We start from the raw sequence: 19,514 nt of genomic DNA, 5'->3' as shown, positions 1-19,514 counted from the left end.
CCCTACCACGTTCAAGCTTCTGACATTCCACGCCCCGACTCGTAGAACGTTATCCTTTCGTTGATTAATCAATATTTTTCTCATGGTAACCTCCCCTTTGGCAGTCCCCTCCCAGAGATCCGAATGGAGGACTATTCCGGAATCTTTTGCCATTGGAGAGATCATCCTGACACTTCTTCAATTACAGGCCACATGTCCTGTGGATACACGTTACGTGTCTTTAATGCAGTGGTTTCCATTGCCTTCTGCATCCTCATGTCGTTGATCATTGCTGATTCTTCCGCCTTTAGGGGCAGCTTCCCACCTCTAGGACAAGAGAATGCCCTGAACCTCTATCCGCTCCTCCGCCCTCTTTGAAAAGGCCGTTGGCAGAATGAGGCTGACTTCTTATGCCGGAAGTCTTCGGCCGCCAATGCTGATTATTTATCAAAATTTAGGCAGTGGCGGTGATCGAACCCGGGACCGAAGACGTTTTGATTATGAATCAAAGACGCTACCCCTAGACCACGGGTACCACTCCATCTGCTGTACCGTCGATTAATTTTATATGGTCATTCCATTTTAAATCACTCCTAATGCCTACTCCCAGATAGTTTACGGAACTAACTGCTTCCAGTTGCTGACCTCCTATATTGTAGCTAAATGGTAAAGGATCTTTCTTTCTGTGTATTCGCAACATATTACACTTGTCTACATTGAGATTCAATTGCCATTCCCTTCACCATGCGTCAACTCGTTGCAGATCCTCCTGCATTTCAGTACAATTTTCCATTGTTACAACCTCTCGATATACTACGGCATCATCTGCAAAAAGCCTCAGTGAACTTCCGATGTTATCTACAAGGTCATTTATGTATGTTGTGAATAGCAACGGTCCTACGACACTTCTCTGCGGCACACCTGAAAATACTCTTACTTCGGGAGACTTCTTTCCACTGTGAATGACGTGCTGCGTTTTGTTATCTAGGAACTCTTCAATCCAATCACACAATTCGTCTGATAGTCCATATGCTCTTACTTTGTTCATTAAACGACTGTAGGGAACTGTATAAAACGCGTTCGGATGTCAAAAAACACGGCACCTACCCGGGGACCCATGTCTATGGCCATCTGAGTCTCGTGGAAGAATAGCTCGAGCGAGTTTGAACGAGGTCATGTAACAGGCCGACGGGAATTTGGATCTTCTTCCTGCGGTACCGCAGAAAGACTTGCCATCTATATAGCCACAGTACATGGTTGCTCGCAACGGTGGTAACGAAAATATGCGGTCGAAAGAAGACCGGGTTCCCGACGGCCACGTGGCACCGCTGAGAGGGAAGGCCATATTGTTCGGCGGATGGTCCCGCCGCATCAAATTGCATCTGCAGCAGCAATTTGATCAGCTCTCTGAACCATAGTGACACAACGAACTGTTACAAATCTCTTAGTTTGAGAATAGTTCCAGGCCAGACGCCTTGTAGAGCGCAGTCCACTGATCCCAAACCACCACCAATTCCGATTTCAGTTGTGTCAAGCTCACTAGAATGCACGGCGTAGATCTGTTGTGTTTTCTGATAAAAGCTGGTTCTGCCTCGGTGCCACTGATGTGTTGGTTGAAGGAGGCCAGATGAGCACCTGCAACCCATCTATCTGCGAACTAGACACGCTGGACGTGTACCTCGAGTTATGGTCTGGGGTGCTATTTCGTATCACAGCAGAAGCAGTCTCGTGGTTATACCACGCAGCCTGGGTGCAAAATTGTATGTCAGACTGGTCATTGAACTTGGTAGGATAGTTATGCTGCCATTGAAAAATTGCAAAATTATTATACATTGGCACCTTACGACAATTTTGCTGTCACCCAGCAGCCTAGTGCAGTGGTTAGCACATTGGATTGGCATTCGGAAGGACTATGGTTCAAACCCTCGCCTGGACATCCTGATTTAGATTTTCCGTGTTAAAGGGAGGTTTACTATCTTTTGACTCAAAAAATCGATTTTTTAAAACTGCATTTTAGGATCCATAAAGGTGTTCAGAATGCACCCCTGAAACGCTTTTTCCGAATACGGAACGTAAATGTTTGTTATTCGCAGTTGATCAAAAAAATGCACCTGCCTGAAATCGGCCTTTTTCACGCACCAGATTTTTTTCTTTCGGAGGACGAGTTATTGTACCGGTGTTTGGCAGGAAACACACAAAATTCAAATGAAAGTTTGAACGCGAGTGTTTGGAAGTTACCCCAAAGCATTTGCATTCTGGTGCGTAGAATGTGGAGATTGCGGCTTTCCTGACAGTTAGCAGCTTCAATGAAGGGTATTCAGCAATTCTGAATTCCTGACGACGATGGACGTCATCCTGGGACTCTACTCGACGTAGTTCGCCAAGCATTCGGACGACCACCGGATTCAAGCGGCAGAAAACCGCTTGTCACCGGCCGTACGAGCGGCTCTGGAGCAGCGTAGAATGGCCCATATCGAGCATAACGCCCTCTATAAGGAAGAGGAAGGACTAGTTTATGGACCCGGAATAGCAGATTGAACGGAAGGTGCATAATATTGCATTTATATGTAGTCAAAACTTCAAACGCGTTTTTCTCGAAATGACTTTTTTATCGCGCTGTATGGTAACTTCAAATCTATTGAACCGATTGGCATGATTCTTTGTTTCCGACTAAGGTAACTAAATTGTCTAGAAATTGTACCACTTTTATTCCGATCCATCAACTATAAATATTTTTAATTGGCCGACAAAGTCGAAAAATCGATGAAAAAAACCCTATTTTTTCAAATGGCCGCCATTTTGTTTCCTATGGTTCAAATAACTTAAGCGAGGTACAGCTCCTAAAGAATTCTATGTACTTCGCTGACGTCAACTCAATTTTGATTTCAGACGAGCCGTCTGACCTGTGACATACCGCGCGTGGAGGTCTATAACGAAATTTTCTTTCGTTCCGACGGCACTTCCGCCTTTGCTCTTCGACATTTCTGGTCGAAAAAATTCCAATTTGTAGAGGAAATATCAATAAACATTTTGATCAAATTTGACATTGATATCTATACCACATGCCGAGAGAAAAATTCTCAAGAAACATGCATTTTTCGGGCCAAAGATGGTAAACCTCCGCTTAAGGCAAACGCTAAGACTGTTCCCTCGACAGGGCACCGCTGCTTTCCTTCTCCATCCTTCCGTAGGCCGAGCTCGTGATCTGTCTAATGATCTCGCTCTCGACGGTACGTTAAACACTAATCTCCTCTCTCCTCCACCACTTTTTGTTCTATATTGTAATTTCTATCTCATTGCCCCACAGAGGCGAGGATAAGATGTCAGCGGTTGCAGTTCGCCATTCTTCAGCCAACCGATTTTAAATATACTTACTGAAAAAGACCCTGGTGATTCTATCTGTTGTGCTGCCATTCATGAATGGCAGTCCAGGGGGAATTTTCTAGCAGGATAATGCTCGCCCACATACCGCTATTGCAACTCATCTTGTTCTACAGAGTGTCGACATGTTGCTTTGGCCTGCTCGATCACCAGATCTGTCTTAAATCGAGCACACATGGGGCATCATCGCACAACTCCAGTGTCATCCACAAACAGCATTAACCGTTCCTGTACTGACAGACCAAGTGCAACAGACATGGAACTCCATCCTGCCGGCCGGTGTGGCCGTGCGGTTCTAGGCGCTTCAGTCTGGAACTGCGTGACCGCTACGGTCGCAGGTTCGAATCCTGCCTCGGGCATGGATGTGTGTGATGTCCTTAGGTTAGGTAGGTTTAATTAGTTCTAAGTTCTAGGCGACTGATGTCCTCGGGAGTTAAGTCGCATAGTGCTCAGAGCCATTTGAACCATTTTGAACTCCATTCCACAAACTGACATCCGGCAACTGTGCAACACAATGCATACACGTTTGCATGCTTGCATTCCAAATTCTTGTGGTTACAGCGCGTATAATGTACCAGCATTTCACATTTGCAATGACTTTTCTTGTGCTTACATTAACCTGTGATCTTGCGATGTTACTCTCTTAAATATGTTATCTGGAGAAGTGTACTGCACATTAATTAATTTTTGGTGCTGTGATTTATTCCGTCAGTGCATTTCAAGCGCATTAAAATTTTTACATGGCACCAAAACATATTTTTTTTCATGTAATAAGATGCACATGGTGAGTTGCATTGGTTGAAAGGTAAAGGGCTCATTTGTTGACTGTTTAAGATATTTATACAGATGAATGAAGTGAAAATGAGTTTATGTAGGCTGTCAAGGTGTAAGGGTACCTTGGGATTTGTGTTTGTTTTATGGCGTGTATGATGGTCTTTCCGTGTGTGGATTTTTGTTTGAAGGGTAGGATGACGATGGATGAGGTTCCAAACTAAGCCTTACGATGTTCTCGGAGGGCCGTGGTTAGGACTGGAGCCCTGACAAGGGGAGGAAAGGTGGATTCTGTTAGGTCTGAAATCTGCTAGGACGGATATGCAGAAGGAAGGATTTCATGGTCAAGTATGCGTAGTTTTGTTAGGAGACGATGTGGAAACTGTGGAGGTATAGTGTTGAGGAATGGGGTAGTATAGGCGCAGCAAAGTATGTAGTATATATGAAGTCTTCACGGGTTGTCAGCCGAGTAGCGTCGTCGTCTCGTAGCAACGTTTCGATGGAATGCGTCTCCATCATCTTCAGGCTCATATACTAAATTAGCCGAGAAAGCCTGCACTCACATAAAAGTATGTAGTGTCGGGGAATGGGGTGGTATAGGCGTAGCTGAGTGCCATGATCGGAGAGCAGGGGTGGGAACAAGAGGGTGGTCAGTGTCGAGTTTGCGGGTAACGAAAGATATTTTGAGGTTTTCAGTATGCAAGGGGAGGAAGGGGAATTTAATGAACTAATAGAGATTTTGATTGCTTAACAGACGCTTCTGGCCCCTCCACTCATTTGAAAGGCTCGTCAGGTCGTTTCCTATTCATTTGTTTTTTTTTTTTGTTTTCTTTTTTTTCGTAATTCAGCATGCAAACAGGTAGAAATTTACATGTTGCTATTATATTTTTGCTGTGGAATACGAGGCCCCGAATCAGTGTTTGAGCACACAGCATCAGTATGTCTGGGAAATGTCATCTGTGAGGGGATGGATTTCTTTTCTCACTACCATATATCGTCCGCCGTAAGCAGCGGGTGCATTAGGCCGTGGCAGAGTAGCCAGGAGTCGGCGACCTTCCCGGAAGGAAGCGAGAACAATGCGCTAGAGCAGGAAAGGGAGACACAGTCATCGATCTTCTTTTAAGTTGCCGCCGTATTGCCCGGGCTCGGTGCCGGCCAAATCGCTTTATAGTTTGCTTTCTGTTTTGCTGGAAGCCTTGTTTTGTTTCCATACGGTCGAATGCTGGGCTGCGGTGCCCGCCCTACTTGATGTTTTAGAATTCACAGAAACTGTCCTCCGGCACTGCGGGACGCCCACCAGAGTGACGCCACATGTAACCAGCAAATTTACATGTTCGGTCGTTACAGCCCACGTTTGAGTTGTCCCGCGCGTGGACTTGGTGGGGCCTGTAATTGCTGAGTGGACTGTGACGTCTGTCCATATTCAAAGCCGCCTTTTGGTTTCGGAGGGACGCCTTCAGATTGGGGCACGGCGTTTTTATGTTCGTATAGTGGTAGCAGAGAGTGTCTGGTTCAGGGTCATAATTGGTGCCAGTTTTGTTGCAATGCCAGGACCGATAATTTTGGAGAAAATCAGCACTGACTCCTGGACGGTCGTAGAGTAAAGCCATTCGATGCCTTCCGTATCCATGGAGAGATTCGCGCAGAGCTGTGCTCGTCCAGACACGTGGTCGAAAATTAACTTTTCACTTGACGGTGAATTAATCGTGTTCCACCTTGTAGTAAGGCAGACGGGACACTGCGCATCTGATGGCTCTTGTAACTTGGATATCGTCACCATACATCCATCTGCTTCAGATCGTACATCTGCGGTTATGGTAAAATGTCGCAGAACCATCAGATAGGGAATTCGAATCTACACTACCACCACTTGCTACCTTGTTGCAATCCACAGTAGCCGCAGTCAACAGGTCTCCGTTTGCATGCAATGTCAAGTCTTTTCTATGTGTGGTCAGTCAACTACTGGAGGTAGCCGAGTACTACGTCAGTTTTAACGGTCCTCCAATCACACTATAGCTCATAGCACGTTTTCTGTAGTCAGACTAGGAATACAGACGTGTATTTTTAGCAAACCAGCAGCACTTCATCCTCATGTTCGTGATTTTTGTAATATCTGCCACTCTAATATTCTGTGTCAACACCCAAATTTTTCTTTTGTCCTTAAGGAATTAAATCGATATGTTATAGTTTAGCACATTGTCTTCTTGGTTAATAATCATAACTTAACTTCCTTTCCCATCTCATATATTATGAAGGGTTTTTCACATTATTTCTTTTAGCAGTTGTATTTATGAGAAATTAGCCACTTCATTAGTACATGTAGGAGTGCCAAAGTAAATTAGCGTTCGGTAACCCTTGCGCTACAGTATCAAACTGAATTCTCTTGAGGGTACTCTATATCAAAGCCCTTCCCTTTTGACATTGACGATTGTGTATCTGTCATCCATAAACAGCACACACCACAGGCTAACTTCCATGCATAGTAAGTGGGGTCCCATCTTAGCTGGCAATCAAACTTCAGGTACGACACTACGAACCATCAAATTTTGTAGCTAAAAATACACAGTATCACAACATAGTACAAGTGTGTTCACTTTCTAAGTTCTCTGCCTTCTTTCTTTAAGACAGATAACAGAAACATCTTCCAAATGGTTTCTCATGCATCTTACTCACCTTTCTTGGATGGATCCTAGCGATTTTTGGGTTCTACCGACGATGAAGACATACTCCTCGACTGCACGTTCTCCAGTATTGCCACCTAATAGTTTTCCTATGCACAAAACAGATTTCTAAAGATGTGTTAGCAGCGGGTACCGAATTATGATGCAGTCGTTGTGAAAGGTGTAAACGTCTTCAAGAGATTACTTCGAGACATTACACAAGTTTACATTTAATAATATTATGAAAATGATAAATCGCTACTCACCATATAGAGTGGCAAAACGGAAAGGCTGCTATATGAGGTATCTTTCAGCTTTCGTCCAAAAGGTCTTCTAAAATGAAAAAACACACGCATTCACTCAAGCACAGCTAACACACATGATCACTGCCTCTGGTCACAGCGGCCACAGACAGTATTCATGTATGTGTGAATTGTCCATGTATGAATGTATGTATGTTTTGTACTTCAGAAGAAGGTCTTTTGGCCGAAAGCAAAAATGTATTGCAGTCTTTTCGACGTGCCTGTCAGCGACTCAACGTCTCATTTATATGGTTAGTAGCAATTTGTCTTTTTCATAATACTATCATTCCATCCAGGATTTCCTGTTGTTTGACATATTATATACACTCTTGTGCATGTGTGACACAGTTGACAGCCCCGTACTTCACACAGAACTCCAGCGGCCTCGGTTAAAATGAACACTTCTCATAACGTTTCTCACAAGCGACCTCTAATCAACTTGTGTGCTCGTGGAGTACGCCGCAGCTGTACATATGGATTCGTGATTTTCTGTCAGAAAGGTCGTAGTTCGTGGTTTACTGACGGAGTGTCATCGAGTAAAACAGAACTTATATCTGGCGTTCCTCGGGGAAGTACTACAGGCCCTCTGATATTCCTAATCTGTATGAATGTTTTAGGCAACTATCTGAGCAGCCCTCTTGTTTGCAGAAGATGTTGTTTTGACCGTCTTATAAAGTCATCAGAACCATTTGCAAAATGATTTAGAAAAGATATGTGTATGGTGCCAAATGTGGGAACTAGCTCGAAATAATAAATGGTGTGAGATCATCAGCTTAAGTGCTAAAAGGCGGGAGTCAGTTAATCTTTTCTTCTGCGCTTATTTTAGAACATAATTTTTTGTGTTTAAAATTGTTCAAAGAGGTCAGGAAATGTTTTGAAAAGAGTAATACATTCTTAATTCTGGAAAAAAGTATTTTTTTAAACTCTGCATTTATGCAGAACTGTGTGAAACTTCTCACATTCACTAATGAGTGAAACTTCGCACTAATGCAAAACCATCTTAAACTTAAGTCATCAACAAACATATGTTAAGTATAAAGAGAAAGTTTTAAACTGCAGATTAACAAGAGATATGACAGAATTATTGGCATTATCGAAATTGATTCGAGGGTATCTGTCTTTAGGTACTATGTATTGCAATAAACCAGTTTTTGTCTTTATTTAAACATAAATTTGCCTTGCGCTTCTCATATATCAGATAGGTGTGGCGATACAGCGTCTGCATGTTGTTCTCTTCACATTCCACTCTAGCCAGTGATGATAGGGACTGATCTTATATCCTCTGGAGGTAACGATGTCCCTAGGGTTGAAGTCTGGTGAACTTTATTGGATCTTTGTTAGCTTCTCTACCTCGCTTTACTGCTGCAGGACTAATCTGACAAATAGACTGAGCAACTTCAGTTCCATACTTCTTCTGTTTCATTGTGAAATATGTTATTCTTTTTTCAGTGGGTACCTGTCTAGACAGAATCCACGAATTTATTACAATTACATCAGTCAGGTGGAAAAACAAACATAAATACCATCGTTTGGATCTAATCTCTGTATAACCACTGCCAATGTTGCTATCTGATAAACCTAAATTTCCTATATGTGAATTCCAAACAGAAACACCAGGACATAGTGCCATTCAGTATTCTCTCTTATTTCTGTCAAAAGCTTTCACTTCAGATTTTGACAACTTGGCGACAAAAGTTGACAGGAATCAGACAACACTGTTGTTTTTATACAGAAACGAGGGAATATCCACTTTATCAATGGCAGTAATGCGTTGCTCAGAATACCCACGTACTTCTTCCTTCAGCTCCTTTTATTTTGAAATTTACAGTTTGGTAGTATATATATCTTTGGATCGTTCCTACACAATGAATCCCTAGCTTGAATAGGTGTACAACTAAACCACCATCTCTGTAAAAATATATCTTTAATTATGGTCCCCCCTTACGAGACGAATCAGAAAGTTTCCACACGCTCCAATATCTGGGTCACTATCAGTTCTGAATTTTGTATTATTTTCTTGTACATTGTAGATTTTAGTTTTGTGTGTAAACCGCATTTCTTCGCAGAAAATATAAAGTTTACACTCTTACTTATAAGGTTTTCTTTCATATACATCTTTAAGTGGTGCCTTGCTTTGGCAGAGCAAATTTGTTCATCAACTGACAAACGCTCAGTCATTGCAGTTGAAAGACATTTTTTTATTCATATGATCAGTTATATATCTAAGTTTTCACCAATTGTCATGATCTCGACTCTCAGGGTCAGGTAGTTCCCTATCGTCTTTGAAATGCAAAATGGTCATTAGTATCTTAAATAATCTCTGAGACATTCCCTGTTTTATCAGCTTAGCACCAATAACGTCATTCCAGAGATCCCGTAGGACGAGCCAAGGAGAATAACGCTTTTGTTTGGGTTCTCATGTGTGCCACAAAAATCATTTCCATCTTCAAGTTTTGCGATTAATGTACCAGTAAAAAATGTTTTAAAAAATTGATGCAGCGTAGACCACTATGGCATTGATTGTGAAAGTATTTCCTTTGAATCTAGAAAGGTAATTTACAAATGAGCCACTTTGCTTTTTTTTCAAATGATTCGATTTTCTGTACCTTTGGGTATTTTCCAGAAGGTTGCAGTACCAGTATACCAGCAAGAAGTTTATTATTAACTTCCCCCAACAAATTATTTGAATTCTGTATAGTCTCTATAGTAATATCAGGCTTGCTATCACTATCTGCAGATTACTGATCGTTTGCAGTTAAAGTAGCGTCTTCATCCGAATCGTCAAAATCTAACACATTTCCACTGTCATACGGACAATCGAGGTTGATAAAGTCATCATAAGTCATCACTTTACGTCGTCCATTTGTGGGGCAGCGGATTAATAATAAAAAATTAATATGTCAGTCACAAATCGTAGTAAATTGGAATATTGTTGTTCGCCGTCTTTTTCGAGAGCCTGGAAACTATTTCTGTGGCAAGCCAGAAAGCGATGGAGAACATACTGACTGTAATTCTCAGTCTGCAAGTCCACATTCTTGTGCAGCCCACTGAAAGAAATATTTCTATTCTCTCTTTGCTGAGCAGGATCTGGACTAAGATTATAAATGAAGATTTTGAGTTCTAATCCAAAGATATATTTGGCAAAGCTTCACATGCACAACGTTGTAATATCCACTATGTTGATACTAATAATAAATCTCTCTATCCTAAACAGCACTATGAAGAGTACAGAGGCGACCGCTAAAGTAAGTTCCTATTAAGTTGTATTTCGTCCTGATTTCTGAAAATCAAAATAATTGCTCGCCACAACAGTGGAAAATAACTGTCACCACTTACCAAGCGGATTTGTTAACATTACGGGTGGCAAACTAAAAGTTACTTCCGCGAAATATAAGCGATTCAGGACGGTGTACAGTCCTTGCGATTTCACTTCCTATTTGTACCGAAAACATGAGTTTAGTTGCAGTCTGGGTGAGACGTCATCCGAGGCATCGCGTACCCCGCCATTTGACTGACGCGGTTAGTATGGTGGCTGGGTGCGAAGTGAAGACCAGTCTTGCCCCTCGGGCTGTATTTATATGTGGGCGCAGCGGACGGCCAAGGGAACACCTGCTGTCATCTGCCCTATGCCCACTGCAGTAGCCTCTAAATGGCCGCATTCTCGACCGAACACATAACATTTTATAACACTATTGTGCATTAATTTAGAATCTCCGTAATTTTTGTATCAATGTAGTTAAGTTGGATAAAATCACAGGTAAAGTTTTAGTTCGCCTGTGTTTGAACTTTGCTGTCTTGAATTTCTAGAACAAAACTGACAGTAGAACATGACCTATGAAGTACAACTTTATGCGACATTGTACTTGTTATTATTTACATCCCGGCCTTGAAACTTGTTATAGCTATATTATTTAATAGGTTTCATCACGTACTGTAACCAAAACTTTCTAGCATTAATATAACAGATACTTAATCTACTACAACTAAGGACGTTTTTGTTCCAAATTTAGTTTTCAGCAAATTACTCGAAAACTATTAGAGGTAGCTCAGTGGAGTTACATAATTAATGTTTTTATATAAACTGAAGCTTGATCCATATTTTCATATTTCTAAGTCTAATATTCAGCGCCTTCAATTTTTCTTAAAAACTTGGATTCTGACCAAAATATTGCTTTAATCACTTTGACACTTGTACTAGTTAATTTTGACATACATCTGCACATTATGACCAATTTTTGGATTCTTAGCTTTATTATTTAGCGCCACTTATTTTTTTCTTAAAACGATGTATTTAGGGAAAAATATTCATCTGATCAGTCCGAGATTTGACAGTTAAAAAACCACATGCTAACAAAGATTGGGAAAGCAACTTTAACTTTTAATTCCATTCATAAATTATGGTTCAATACTTGTGTGCTACGCACAGACATGTTGTGGTAACGTGGCGCTTCTAGTAGTGAAATGGGGTAAGTCCCGGCACACTCACTCAAATGATACAGCGCTTGTTTCGCCACACCTTCCAAAATATGAGAATAATTCCATTACAACACTCGAACTGGCACAAGAGACTAGAAGAAAGCAGAATAAAGCTAATATTAATTTGTTGTCGTTCGAATGTTGGTAGGAGCATTACTACACACTATTGCATATATGCAAACCAAATTGATTTTCATGGTACTTACGTACCTCTTAGCAAAAATACGAGCTGAACTGAACAGTATTCTCTCTTTAGTGTATCAACCGTAATTGGTCAAAAAGTACTTCAGAGCGGAAGTGAGTCGAAACAGAACCAGCCAGAGGCAAGAGTGTTACGCGTTGCGAAGCAAAACGTGGCCGACAGGCATCAACAAGCAGAGCCAGCTGGATGCAGTACAGCAACAGGCGATGCTGTAAGACATTAGTGGAAGGACGGGAGCCTTTCCTCAAATGACACCATATAAGTGTTTGGAGTATGTGGCTAAAGCCCTAAACAGGCATAGTGTAGACTATATAAGTACTCAGCCGTTCATGTACTAAAATATTCTCATCTCACTATTGCAGCCTACACCACTAGCCTATGACGCCTGGAGAGACTTCCTGGATTGCAGTATGGGGTCCGCTGTTCGATCACAGGACAGTGTAGCCTGCCATTAGTCACGAAAGCAGCCGCCGCCAAAGCAGAGACCCGCCCACTCGCTTAAGGGAGGCCACGGCCTCCACCGCGTGACTGTCAACTACGCCGCCAAACCGTCATCATGGTCGCAACCAGAGCTGTCGCTGACAGCAGCATTTAAGTGATGCCACGCTCGGACCCGCTCTTTGTGCCGCCAGAAATGACGGATCGCTATATTTGCAAGTAAGAGGCAACTGGACACCTCCACAAAGCTGTTCCTGGTGTACAAAGGTCAAGGATTGGAACAAAGATACACTACTGGCCATTAAAATTGCAACACCAAGAAGAAATGCAGATGACAAACGGGTATTCATTGGACAAATATGTTATACTAGAACTGACATGTGATTACATTTTCATGCAATCTGGGTGCATAGATCCTGAAAAATTAGTACCCAGAACAATCAACTCTGGCCGTAATAACGGTCTTGATACGCCTGGGCATTCAGTCAAACAGAGCTTGGATGGCGTGTACAGGTACAGCTGCCAATGCAGCTTCAACGCGATACCACAGTTCATCAAGAGTAGTGACTGGCGTATTGTGACGAGCCAGTTGCTCGACCACCATTGACCAGACGTTTTCAATTGGTGAGAGATCTGGAGAATGTGCTGACCAGGGCAGCAGCCGAACATTTTCTGTATCCAGAAAGGCCCGTACAGGACCTGCAACAAGCGGTCGTGCATTATCCTGCTGAAATGTAGGGTTTCGCAGGGATCGAATGAAGGGTAGAGCCACGGGACGTAACACATCTGAAATGTAACGTCCACTGTTCAAAGTGCCGTCAATGCGAACAAGAGGTGACCGAGACGTGTAACCAATGGCACCCCATACCATCACGCCGGGTGATACGCCAGTATGGCGATGACGAATACACGCGATGTCGCCAAACACGGATGCGACCATCATGATGCTGTAAACAGAACCTGGATTCATCCAAAAAAATGACGTTTTGCCATTCGTGCACACAGGTTCGTCGTTGAGTACACCATCGCAGGCGCTCCTGTCTGTGATGCAGCGTCAAGGGTAACCGCAGCCATGGTCTCCGAGCTGATAGTCCATGCTGCTGCAAACGTCGTCGTACTGTTAGTGGAGATGGTTGTTGTCTTTCAAAGGTCCCCATCTGTTGACTCAGGGATCGAGACGTGGCTGCATGATCCGTTACAGCCATGCAGATAAGATACCTGTCATCTCGACTGCTAGTGATACGAGGCCGTTGGGATCCAGCACGGCGTCCCGTATTACCCTCCTGAACCCACCGATTCCATATTCTGCTAACAGTCATTGGATCTCGACCAACGGGAGCAGCAATGTCGCGATACGATAAACCGCAATCGCGATAAGCTACAATCCGACCTTTACCAAGTCCGAAACGTGATGGTACGGGTTTCTCCTCCTTACACGAGGCATCACAACAACGTTTCACCAAACAACGTCGGTCAACTGCTGTTTGTGTATGAGAAATCGGTTGGAAACTTTCCTCATGTCAGCATGTTATAGGTGTCGCCACCGGCGCCAACCTTGTGTGAATGCTCTGAAAAGCTAATAATTTGCATAACACAGCATCTGCTTCCTGTAGGTTAAATTTCGCGTCTGTAGCACGTATCTTCGTGGTGTAGCAATTCTAATGGCCAGTAGTGGAATTAAACAAGTCCGCTGTCGTCCTGACATCTCATTTCATTTTATATAGGTGACAATCAATGCATCATCTAACAGTGGTATCGGATCATAAACGTCGCCTTCTTAAATCAATGTCTTAACTTGGCCATGGAGGAAAGGTTTGACGGTTGTGAGCTTTGTAAAGCAGATTTCATTGCGAGTAGAGATCCAGTAGATTTGTCTAGTTTTGGAGGTAATAAAAGTCACAATTTATTAGTGCACGTTAGATGTGCACAGTATAATCTTGAGGGCCATTCACCACCACGCATAGAATCAGTTCCAGTAAAATGTTATACATGTAATCGTTGGGGGCATATGGCTAGGCAATGCCGGAAGTCGAGATGGCTCATGATTGGACGTATGAATTAAGTTAATATATTTTGGTTTCTTGTCTTGTGAGTGTTAGCAAGGGCAAAATTTCGACAGAACGAGAGACACAAGGTGTTTCAGAGCCAGAATCAATACACATTTTATTAGAAAAGTTAGCACAATTAACAGTGGATAAAACAGAACTATGTGTGGGTTGACAGACTCGCGATCGTCAGAACAGGTTGTAGATTTCTCAGTTGCAAGTTTAATTCCTTCTTTTCCTGGTAAGACAATAGATGCTGTGGAGGCCTTTTTGGGAGTCCTTGGAAATCTGGCTGAAATGGCAGGTTGGTCTGATACAGAATCAGGGAGTACTGCAAAACTGAAACTAACACAGGAAGCTAAGACATTTAGTGTATAGAGAAGCAAGTTACGTAACCGAATCGGTAGATGCAGATTACTCAGTTTTAGCTTCCAAGGTGTCGTGATTTTCATGAACAATCGTTTGCAGTTCTTTTATGGCTGCTTTGTGATTCTATAATGCATTTTTATGCCGCGAAAATATAGGTTGAAAATGCTCACAAATTCGTGTTTTTACGTCATTACTGACTTTTTGACATTTCGATTCAGTTTTAAGTAACTCAGGAGTTAAATCTTCACGTGTTTGTTGACGTGTTTCTTTAATTTGTTTCTGATTTTGTTCCATTTGTTGCAGTAATTCCAATAATAATGTATTAGTGTCTGGAACATGTTCCTTTGTGCCTATCGGCAGCACATTTACACCGGCAGCATTCGTATTTTGAGAAGCAGAAAATGTGTCTTGACTTAATTGAGAAAAAGGTGAGGACGCAAAACCTGAACCTGCATATTTGCAATTTTTTTTTTTCTCATTTTGGATTCCTGAGGCGAACTGTTGCCGACCGATCGATCGACAGTGCTTCCCTGTTCACTAAATGTTTCACTGTCTACACAATAATTTGCCGCCTGGTCCATTGCTACAGAAGAATCCTGAAGATTAGATGGGTAGATCACATAACTAATGAGGAGGTATTGAATAGAATTGGAAAGAAGAGAAATTTGTGGCACAACTAGACTAGAAGAAGGGATCGGTTGGTAGCGCATATTCTGAGGCATCAAGGGATCACCAATTTAGGATTGGAGGGCAGCGTGGAGGGTAAAAATCGTAGAGGGAGACCAAGAGATGAATACACTAAACAGATTCAGATGTAGTTGCAGTAGGTACTGGGAGATGAAGAAGCTTGCACAGGATAGAGTAGCATGGAGAGCTACATCAAACCAGTCTCTGGACTGAAGACTACAACAACAATGATGACAGTTTAAACTGTCGAAACCGGTAAAGTGAACCAAATAAACACTTTTTCTGCGGCTGGCGACTGACGTTTTAACGTTGTTGAAGTAGTCAGAAGTGATTGACCAGACAGGGATGTAATCGTTCGCCCCTACTGTTCAATCTATACGTCGAAAAAGGAATGACGGACATAAAAGAAAGGTTCAAGAGTGGAATTAAATTTCAAGGTGATAGGATATCTACATCTACATCTACATATACGTGATTACTCTCCTATTTACAATAAAGTGCCTGGCAGAGGGTTCAATGAACCACTTTCGAGCTGTGTCTCTACCGTTCCACTCTCGAACGACACGTAGGAAAAACGAGCACTTAAATTTTTCTGTGCGCGACCTTATTTATCTTATTTTATCGTGATGATATTTTCTCCCTATGAAGGTGGGTGGCAACACAATGTTTTCGCAATCGGAGGAGAAAACGAGTGAATGAAATTTCATGAGAAGATCCCGTCTCAATGAAAAACGGCTCTGTTTTAATGATTACCACTTCCATTCACTATCATGTCTGTGACACAATCTCACCTATTTCGCTATAATACAAAACGGGCTGCCCTTCTTTGTACTTCTTCGATGTCATCCGTCACTCTCACCGGATACGGATCATACGCCGCACAGCAATACTCCTGGATGGGGCGGACAAGCGTGGTGTAAGCAGTCTCTTTAGTACACCTGTTGCACCTTCTAAGTGTTCCGCCAATGAATCGCAGTCTTTGATTTGCTCTACCCACAACATTATGTATGTGATCGTTAAAATTTAGGCTATTTTTAATTGTAATCCCTAACTATCTAGTTGAATTTACAGCTTTCAGATTTGTGTGACTTATCGCATAATCAAAATTTAGCGGATTTCTTTTAGTATTCGCGTGAATTACTTCATACTTTTCTTTATTCAGGGTCAATTGCCACTTTTCGCACCACACAGATATCTTATCTAAATCATTTTGCAAATCGTTTTGATCGTCTGTGGACTTTACAAGACGGTAAATGACAGCATCATCTGCAAACAATCTAAGACGGCTACTCAGATTGTCTCCTATGTCGTTAATACAGATCAGAAACAATAGAGGGACTGTAACACTTCCTTGGAGAACGCCGGATATTACTTCTGTTTTGCTCTATGACTTTCCGTCTATTACTACGAACTGTGACCTTTCTGACAGGAAATCACGAATCCAGTCGCACAACTGAGGCGATACTCCGTGGGCATGCAGTTTGGTTAGAAGACGCTTATGAGGAACGGTGTCGAAAGCTTTCCGGAAATCTAAAAATATGGAATCAATTTGAGATCACCTGTCGATAGCACCCATTACTTCATGAGTATGAAGAGGTAGTTGCGTTTCACAAGAACGATATTTTTTTAAATCCGTGCTGACTATGTGTGAATAAATCATTTTCTTCGAGGTACTTCATAATGTTCGAATACAATATATGTTCCAAAACCATACTGCAAATCCAAGTTAGTGATATAGGCCTGTAATTCAGTGGACTACTCCTACTTCCCTTTTTGGTTATCGGTGAGACATGAGCAATTTTACAGTCTTTAGGTACGTATCTTTCTGTGAGCGAGTGGTTGTATATAATTGCTAAATATGCAGCTATTTTATCAGAATACTCTGAGAGGAACCTGACTGGTATACAATCTGAACGGGAGGCCTTGCCTTTATCAAGTGATTTAAGCTGCTTTGTTACACCGAGGATATCTACTTCTATGTTTCTCATCTTGGCAGTTGTTCTTGATTGGAATTCGGGAATATTTACTTCGTCTTCTTTGGTGAAGGAGTTTCGGAAAACAGTGTTTAATAACTCTGCTTTATTGGCACTGCCAGCACTGACTTCACCGTTGTTATCACGCAGTGAAGGTATTGATTGGGTCTTGCCACTGGTGTGCTTTATGTATGACCAGAATCTCTTTGGGTTTTCTGCCAGATTCCGAGACAGAAATTCGTTGTGGAAATTATTAAAAGTATCTCGCATTGCAGTACGCGCTATATTTCGAACTTCTGTAAAACTTTGCCAATCTTGGGGATTTTGCATTCTTTTACATTTGGCATGCTTTTTTCGTTGCTTCGGCAGCATCGATCTGACCCGTTTTGTGTACCATGGAGGATCAGTACCATCACTTACTAATTTATGTGGTACATATCTCTCAATTGCTGTCGATACTATCTCTTTGAGAACATTCCACAACTTTTCTAAACTTACATGATCAGATCGAAAGGAGTGAAGACTGTCTCTTAAAAATGCGTTAAGAGCATTTTTATCAGCTTTTTTAAGTAGATACACCTTGCGTTTCTTTTTGATGGTTGTAGGTGTTAACGGTATTCAGCGTAACAGCAACTGCCTTTTGGTCGCTAATCCCTGTATTCGTCACAATACTCACTATTTGTGCAGGATTATTTGTTGCTAAAAGGTCAAGTATTCTTTAGCAACCATTTACGCTTCGAGTGGGCTCATGAACTAATTGTTCAAAATAATTTTCTGAGAAAGCATTCAGTACAATTTCGGACGCCGTTTTATGCCTGCTAACGGCTTTAAATGTACAATTTTTCCAGCATATCGAGGGTAGATTGACATCACCACCGACTATGATTGTATGAGCGGGGTACTTATTTGAAATGAGACTCAAGTTTTCTTTGAACTGTTCAGCAACTATATCTTCTGAGTCGGGGGGTCGGTAAAACGATCCAATTAATAGTCCAGTCCGATTGTCAGGTATAACCTCTACTCATACTATTTCACACGAACTATATACTTCAATTTCGCTACAAGGCAGACTGCCTTCTGAGAGCAATAAATACTCCACCACCAACTGTATTTAATCTACCCTTTCTGAACACTGTTAGATCGTTTGAAAAAATTTCGGCTGAACTTATTTCCGGCTTTACCTCTCTGTACCTACAACTATTTGAGCTTCAGTGCTTTCTAATAGGGCTTGGAGCTCTGGGTCTTTCTCAAAACAGCTACGACAATTTATAACTACAATACCAATCGTTTCGACAGCTACCTTACTGTGTTTTACCCACCTATTTTTAGACGTACGCCCCTTCTGCGGTTCCCTGAGGCCGTCTAACTTAAACAATCGCCTAGTCCCTTCCACACAGCCCCCGCTACCCGATATCTGTGATGAAATTCGCTGATGACATTGCTATCCTCACTGACATTGAAGAAGAATTACAGGATCTGTTGAATGGAATCAATAGTCTAATGAGTACAGAATAGCAATTGAGTGTAAATCGAAGATAGACGAAAATAATGGCTCTGAGCACTATGGGACTTAACTTCTAAGGGCATCAGTCCCCTAGAACTTAGAACTACTTAAACCTAACTAACCTAAGGACATCACACACATCCATGCCCGAGGCAGAATTCGAACCTGCGACCGTAGCGGTCACGCAGTTCCAGACTGAAGCGCCTAGAACCGCACGGCCACACCGGCCGGCGACGAAAATAATGAGAAGATTCATAAATGAGAACTAGAAATTTAACATCAATATTGGTGATCACGAAATAGATAAAGTTAAGGAATTCTCCTACCTAGGCAGCAAATTAAAGTATTGCAGATGGACCAAGGAGGACATAATAAGCAGACTAGCAGTGGCAGAAAAATCATTTCTGACCAAGAGAAGTCTGCTAGTATCAAACGCAGGTCTTAATTTGAGGAAGGAATTTCTGACAATGTGCGTCTGGAGAACAGCATTGTACGGTAGTGAAACAAGAACTGTGGGAAAACCGGAATAGAAGAGATCCAAGCATTTGAGATGTGGTACATAGAAGAATGTTGAAAACTCGGTGGACTGATGAGGTAAGAAATGAGGAGTTTGTCTGGAGAACCGGCGAGCAACCCTAAGTTTGGAAAACACTGACAAGGAGAAGGGACAGGATGGTAGGACAACTGTTAAGGCATTAAGGAATGACTTCCATGGTACTAGAGGCAG

The sequence above is a fragment of the Schistocerca piceifrons genome, chromosome 1 (assembly GCF_021461385.2).
Source record: "Schistocerca piceifrons isolate TAMUIC-IGC-003096 chromosome 1, iqSchPice1.1, whole genome shotgun sequence".
Taxonomy (NCBI): Eukaryota; Metazoa; Arthropoda; class Insecta; order Orthoptera; family Acrididae; genus Schistocerca; species Schistocerca piceifrons.
The sequence above is the reverse complement of the archived record's forward strand: the minus strand, read 5'-3'. Positions refer to the sequence as shown.